The sequence below is a fragment of the Ascaphus truei genome, chromosome 5 (assembly GCF_040206685.1).
Source record: "Ascaphus truei isolate aAscTru1 chromosome 5, aAscTru1.hap1, whole genome shotgun sequence".
Lineage (NCBI taxonomy): Eukaryota > Metazoa > Chordata > Amphibia > Anura > Ascaphidae > Ascaphus > Ascaphus truei.
This window is the reverse complement of record NC_134487.1, coordinates 32,415,138-32,423,148: the sequence shown is the minus strand read 5'-3', so window position 1 is coordinate 32,423,148 and position 8,011 is coordinate 32,415,138. Positions and strand designations below refer to the sequence as shown.

Here is an 8,011-nt window from a genome sequence, read left to right as displayed (position 1 = left end):
ACTCTCAAACAACAAAGACTCACACTCACACTCACAAACTACAAATAGTAAAGGACAACTCACTCAGAAATCTCAAAAATCAAAACAAACTCTTAACAAACCTCCAACTCCTAGAGGCCTAAGGAGGTGGTTATTGCAAAATTTGCTGGCGGCGGCGCTCGCGGCTCAAAAGCAAATAGCTGCAATCCAATGAAGGTAAACATACCTCACGCGCCGCCTGGAGCTGAGAGGCGGCAAATTGGACAACAGACATGAGATTTTGTTTCTCAGGAGCAACGGCCTCGTTATGTGAGCGGTTCAGGCATGGACACGCCTCCGTCTCCTTCTCTTGTCTCCTGCCTGCAGTTCAACATGCCGCTCGGCAGCATCGCGAGGATGACATCACTGGATCGCGCTGCCGCCACGTCGGAGCAGGTATAATCACGGCCTAAGTGTGTTCTCTCTCCATCCCAACAGAACTGCCAGCTTGTTTATTCTCAACACCGCCTTATATAGATTTCCATGCAGGCTAATATTGCATGTGTTACCAAGTCTTGTGACATTACCACCATTTTTGCAGAAGTGTAATGTATACCGCAAGGATTATCTAATGTTTAACAGTGCGTGTTTGAAACCCTTCTTACTCGGCTTGTCATGGTGCTCGATCTACGTAGTCCAGGCGTAGATATGCTGATGCAATAATGAAGGGTGCCAGGACTTTTATAGTAAAAACAAGAGCTTTATTGACAGCAGTCCACAATGCTCCTCACACTGACATCACCCATAATAGACATACTTCTGGTATCTCCCCAGTGTCTTTACTATTTATGTCTTCCTTAATTAGAACCCTATCTTAATGCCCTAGGGATGTATTTCAGCTTGTTGTTGTTACTATCATCTTAAGTGGCTATCTTCTGTGTAACATCCATAACTCTATCAATTGGGCCCCATCTTGCGTTACCCATACCATCATGAACTGTGGGATCATTAACCTGGTGCAGGGTACTGCGTGCCACTCTGTTTCTGAGGCAACAATGGGCCTCTTAGCAAGGTCAATCCGACTAGGTCCCAGCGCTACTACGTGAATAAACCCAGAAGGACATAGGCTTCCTCTTTGTAAATCTGTAAACTTCTGTAGTACTATGGCTATGTATGCTAACTGGATGGGACAGTTTCCCTAACTATAAAATTATAATCAGGGACAGGGCAGTATCACTATACATTAACTATACACGTAAACATATACAATTACCAACAGTGAGACCCCTCCAACTGTTACTCCCAGAGATATGATTTATAGAGCCTTCGGACTGGCTATATATACCCCGAAAGTGACGCCACTGGCCACCAAAGTGGGCATAGCTTCTTTTCTGCCAAGTCACTTTACCATGTGATGGGAGAGGGGCATTACCCTGCATAAGCCCACACAGTTAACCCATTAGGGCCATTGACCCCTTAACTCAATAATAATCACAAAGGAGGGGCTACATATTATTGTTTGCGCTGATTTGTTTCCCTTTAAAAATATGCATTATTTCGGTCTTATTTATGCGTTAATAACACGTGCCATTTTTTCCGCAAGGACTGCGATACTAACTCCATTTAATGGAGACCACCGTACCATATGCAAAATTACTTATAATTGTAAATCCTGTTTGAAAAAAATCAAGCAACAGTATAATAATATAGAAGAATTTACCACAATTGTCGGAAAAAAATAATTTTCATGGCCATTTCTGAGAATACAAATTCTCTAACACGTTTCTGTATACATCAACAGAAAAACCCATTACAGGAGCCATCTGCATAGGCTTTAACATTACATCGAACATGACGAGTTGTAGAAATACACTGTAAGAGCATCAGATTTTTTTTTTAATTGAATAGAACTATTCCAAAGGATGAATATACCAGTTTTATTAGTATGAGACATCTGGAATGCAGCAGATCTCAGAAATAGAATGTAATTAATTTAGTAATTCTGGCACATGCAAGGAACATATGGCTGGACAATCCTTAATGTGTTCATACTCAATCACACAGCAGGAATGAATGTGTTGATTTTTCAGAACATCAATTTGCTGTCGTTTTTTTCTGTAACTAAGTTAGGTAATATATTACCAATGTTCTAGCCCCGATGGGATGCATTACTCCAGAATGGATTCTTTTTGGTGGCTGATTTAAAAACACTTTAGATCAAACCAGAGCACCTTGAGCGGGTTTTGAGGTTCAGAATATTGTGTCTCAGATTCCCACCCACCTCTTTAACTCAGACTGTGGCTATATCCGTCACAAAGGAACAATGAATTGCATCAAAGTTTACATACATAGTTTGAACACTAAAAGTATTTTTTAAAGTATTTCGTTTATTCTTGTTTTTAATTCTTTCACGAGGAGTAAAGTCCTGACCCCGCTGTATATGAACTTTATTTAAACAATGCTTCATTATCACAAACAGCACTTAAATGGAAATAATACAAACTAAGAGCCCATTCATATCGGAACATAATCATAATTAAAAAGTTATGGCACAACACAGTGGACTGTGTACAAGACAACTATATGTCTGTGTACAACATCAAACAAAAAAAAGTGTTTGAACAAGTGTGGCGAAGTAATAGCGATGAGCCTGCTCAGCTAGGTAAAATTATTGGTACAGGAGAGGTGCTATCTGGGAACTGGTTACAATGGACACTATTTACAAAAGGATCCCATCATGGTGCACTGAAATACCTCACAGATAATAATACATTTAAATATAACTGTGTCAGCAGACTGTATTTATAAATAAAATCGGATGCTATAACACAATGTATTCATTTTAAGGCTCTTGTACTACAACGCATAACATTTTTGAAGGGGTTACGGCTTGAGCATCAATATTCTGTCTATTAAACGTTAAATAACTGGAATGCAAACATATCCCAATGGTTAGTGACACTGGCCTTTCATATCCAATGGACAGAAATAATGCATTGAAGTTATACCTTTATAACAGGTTTAATTCATGTGTAACACTCCAATTCCAGAAGGGAAAAATATTCCCCAAGCTAATGTAAAGCAGCATATTAAAGGAGAAATCCTAGCAGGCACATTTTTCCCCGTTTTTTTCTTTCCCATTTTTTGTTAGGATCGAAGCAGGGATCTGCATCCAGAGATACAGTATTTATCTCCGTAGGGGGTGACAGTATCTCTCTCTGCTTTTTAAAGCTACAGCATCACGTGGGCCAATAGGAAACCAGACCGGATGATGGCATGGCTTCCTATTGGCCAGATTGTCGGAAGAAGGGAAAGTCTCCGTATACTGCACTCGATTATTGTGTGGGATAAATTAAGCGATTATAAAAATTAACTTTTATTACACATGTTAAAATAAAGTCAAATTATAGAGCGTGAACTTGACAGTGAATATTTATATACAGAGAAGCAAACTAAGATAAACATGAACCAAGGTATAAAATAAACAAATGTGTTAGATTGGTGTTCAGAGTAGTATCGACACCAAAACGATGTGGACAATAAAGTTTCAGAAGAAAAACCACATTGAATCTGATCTGGCCCACTTAATGTATAGTGGACAGGGCCCATATATAAATCAGAACTTATGCCATGTAATGAGCAATCTAGCCCTTATGTGGATGTGAACCTAAGCTCTAATAGGAACAATATAGCTTGAATCCAGTCGCAAAATTCAGAAGTGTATATATATATATATATATATATATATATATATATAAATATAAAAGATAAAAGGTGGCACTGTGTGCTCATTTGCATGTCATTTCCCAGAATCCCTTGCTGCAGTGGAAGTGCTGTGTGCTGGGTGATAATGGTGAAAGACAGGGTTGCAGACCTGTCTAAGACATGCAAATGAATATACAGTAATATTTACAGTTGCTATATATATATATATGTAGCCATGCATAATAATGGACTGCAGACATCTTCCCTGTTGGCAGTAAACCCTGGTAAGTACAGGAATGCCAGCAGTAGTTATGGAGGTTTTCCCTCACACCCTGGTGAGGTGCCCTATGTATGGATGGGAGTGGCTGCATGCTCTGAGTCTCTGGATAGTGACATCAGAGATGTGCCTGCCCCCTGAGGTATATAAGGCACAACACTGTCAAGTTAGTGTTGTTGTTGCTAAAGTGTTTGGCTCCTGTGAAAGGGATTGCAGGATAGCTTTGTGACCCTAGTGCCGTAACTAGTGGCACGAGTTTACAGATCAAGCCTGTCAAGGCCACACGGGGGTGATCTCCCTACGAGGATAGGGGATCCCACTCCAATTAGGAGGGCAGTACCTGGCAAAGGGACAGCACGGAGAAATGTGCGGCTAGAGCTGAAAGCTGCATGGGGCAGTCTACTACACCGAGTACATCAATAAAGATGCCCTGTTCAAAGATACCCCCACTGTGTGAGTGTGAGATTACTCTGCAGTGGCAGTCACCACCGAGAAGGAGTTCCTCACCAGGACCATCTCCCTGCAGAAGCACAGATCCTGATGAGGTGGAGGCGCTGCACATGATATAGGTAGGACTCGCACCCACTACCTCAGCTACCTGTTCCTGATGACATCCCCTAATACCATCGTGCGGGAGACTCAGGAGTCCTGTTGCTTGCAGGTGCACCACCATACACGATCACGTAATGGGGACCGGTTAGACCACACGGGCCAATGTGAGATTGGGTGGGTCAGACAGGAGGGAATACCCGTTACATATATATATATTCACACACATATATGCACATAATATATATATATATATATATATATATATATATATATATATATATATATATATATATATATATATATATATATATATATATATGCTCTAATATTCTACTTTAACTCTCCTGCATTTATTCTACAATAGCAATATATGTAATACTGCTTAATATATATATATATATATATATATATATATATATATATATATATACATATATATATATATATACATATATATATATATATACATATATATATATGTATATATATATGCATGCATGCATGCATACATACATGCATACATGCATGCATACATACATACATACATACATACATACATACATACATATAAAAATAATACTGAGTTAAGTTATGGTGAGTAAAAAAAGTGACAAAAACCCTCCACAGGAAAGCAAATATGCAAAAGCTGTGACCATGCAGCAAGCTTAAGCCTATAGGGAACCATGTTAAAAATGGTTATTGAGGCAAAAAGTGACACTGTGTGCTCATTTGCATGTCATTTCCCAGAATCCCTTGCTGCAGTGGAAGTGCTGTATGCTGGGTGATAATGGGGAAAGGCGGGGTTGCAGACCTGCCTAAGACATGCAAATGAGCATACAGTTATATTTGCATATATATATATATATATATATATATATATATATATATATATATATATATATATATATATATATATATATATATATATATATATATATATCTACCACAATTATTAAGGTTATGGTGGGTAAAAAAAGTGACAAAAACCCTCCACAGTAAAGCATAAAGCAACTGTAAATATTACTGTATGTTCATTTGCATGTCTTAGACAGGTCTGCAACCCTGTCTTTCCCCATTATCACCCAGCATACAGCGCTTCCACTGCAGCAAGGGATTCTGGGAAATGACATGCAAATGAGCACTCAGTGCCACCTTTTGTCTCAAGCTCGTATTACACAAGCAAATCTCAAATATCTATATATATATGAAGCAGTATTAATATACTGCTATTGTAGAATAAATGCAGGATAGTTAAAGTAGAATATTAGAGCAGATATCTCTTGCAGGGAGCAGTGGTTGACTAGCTAGACATCTGCAGTAGGAAGCTTAGGCAGTATAAAGTGAACCTATAGTTAACCCTGTAAGTTAAACAGAGAGCAGGATCTAGCTACTGTAAACCTGCAGTAAATTCTAAGGTATTTTACAGAATGTAATATAAGCCCTTTGTCAGCAATCCGATCAACTGACTTGGCTGACTTGAAGTAAAACTGCTATAACGTGATGAGATATCTATACAAGCACTGTCCTGTCTTCTACATCTTCCGATAGGAGTGAACTGTAAAATGACTGTTCTCTGAGTTTCCTAATACAGTGAAGTAAATATTGTTACCACAAACTGTTAATATATAAATATAGTAATATATTATCTAAGAAGCAACCAGTAATCCGTCGGTCTATCAGCCAGACGGTGCAGTTGTTACTTTGTATCAAGTCCTTGGTTCAGACATGCTGACGCATTGACGTCAGAACGGCGACCTGACGCACGTTTCGCGTCATATGCCGCTTAATCTGAGGACTATTCTTATATATTCCACTTGTATATACTCGCTGAGCAAGGAGTTTTCTGTTACTTAGGTCCTTCCTATTGGCAACAGGACACGGGAGCATTGAAAAGTGGCTGATATGTAATCCCTACTAGTGCGCAGGAGCGACTACCAGCACCTCCTAAGGTTGGTAAGTGTCTCCGGAAACAGGGGAAATGAATGGGGATCAGCGCAGGAGATCCCCTGCTTCAAACTTATGTTGGAAAAATAAAAAGAACGCAAACGAATGTGGCCGCTAGGATCGCCTCTATAATGGATTGGAGAAAGAAAAAAAGATCCCTGTCTTCGAGGCAATGAACTGAACATAGTCTAAGGACAATTAGAATAACCCTAGTTTTTATTCAAAATACATTTGAAAATAAAAGAAAACAAAATCAGATAAGATATCACTTCGGCACGGTATATGGTAACATGAGATTAAATAACAATAGAAAGAAAACTCCTAAAAAAAAAATCTATTACAATAGTAAAAGTGCGTATTATTTTTTAAACAGGATTATGGATTATGGGGTTATTTATTTAAGAAAACCCCATGCAAATCCATGGTAATTTATGTGTGGTACCACCCGATCTGTACAATCGCACTTTAATAAATTAACTATACATGCAGAGACTTCCCCCAGCTGTTCAGTCCCTGCAATCTCACACTGCGGGATACAAGGTTTGCTTGTTTCAAAGTTTGCACATTGTTATATATTTCAAAGTTTTAAAAACTGTTATTCGGAGGTAAAGGCCGTTAGCCGGGGGCCTTTAACCCACCCAGGACTAATACTATTACAGGCTAAAATGTTTTATCATTATTATATTTTGTGTTTGGAGTGATTTAGAAGCTTTTTCAATGTTGGGTAAGACATTTTGTATGTTGGGTTCCTGTATATGCAGCACATAGAAAATAGAAATATATAAATGGATACAATCTGCGAATTATGATGTAGCAGATATACCTTGCTCAAGCGAAAGGAGAGGGACTTCTTACACTTATATACCATCAAAGGGTTAAACAAACTGACAATAGGGTTTATATATAATTACCCTATATACTACCCCACCTCTCTGGTCTTTTATTATTTTAACTAACTTTTTGTCCTGCATTTATGGTTACTCCAAGCAGTTCATTTTAAGATTATGTAATAAGTTTTATTTAGGGTATATTTTCTTTGTGCCACAATATAGGGATTCTGTCTTTCCTTCTACTTAGCACATAGAAAATAAGATAAATACATCTTGAAGGGTCACTGCGCCCCTCCTCCGAAGGCCTCTCTAACTAAATGGGACGCTCTGCCCCCCGCCAACTGAAGGCCCCTATGGCTCCAGTTAGAAACACTGGAAGATATGGAGAGCTTTGGTGAGCGGTAGAGCAGGCCCCGCAGTCTTGCCAAACTTTAGAGGAGGCCGGAGCCAGGCTTGATCCATTAGAGGCCTCCAGAAGAGTTACGAGAATCTTTGCTGCAGTCAAATGAGCTGTGTACCGGTTTCAAATATTTAGATTAAATATCTTTCTATATATTTAATATGCTGCAGCAGGACTTGGTATAAATGAAGTTCCTTCCATTTTTAATATATTCACTGTGCTGTTAGCCTTGGTTTTTTTTGGAAGCGCGGATTTATATCTGATTACAATGTTATGTGGTTTAAAAAATTACAGCCATTCCTGGGCGATTAATATTTGGAATTGTAACCAATCAGAGAGGAGGAT

At 38.7% G+C, this 8,011-nt stretch overlaps 1 protein-coding gene across 8 annotated transcripts in view; it reads right to left on the bottom strand.

The window, feature by feature from the left end:
• The window catches only part of CACNA2D1 (calcium voltage-gated channel auxiliary subunit alpha2delta 1), a 717,165-nt gene that overhangs the window by 118,531 nt on the left and 590,623 nt on the right, over nucleotides 1-8,011 (bottom strand). The window lies entirely within an intron of this gene.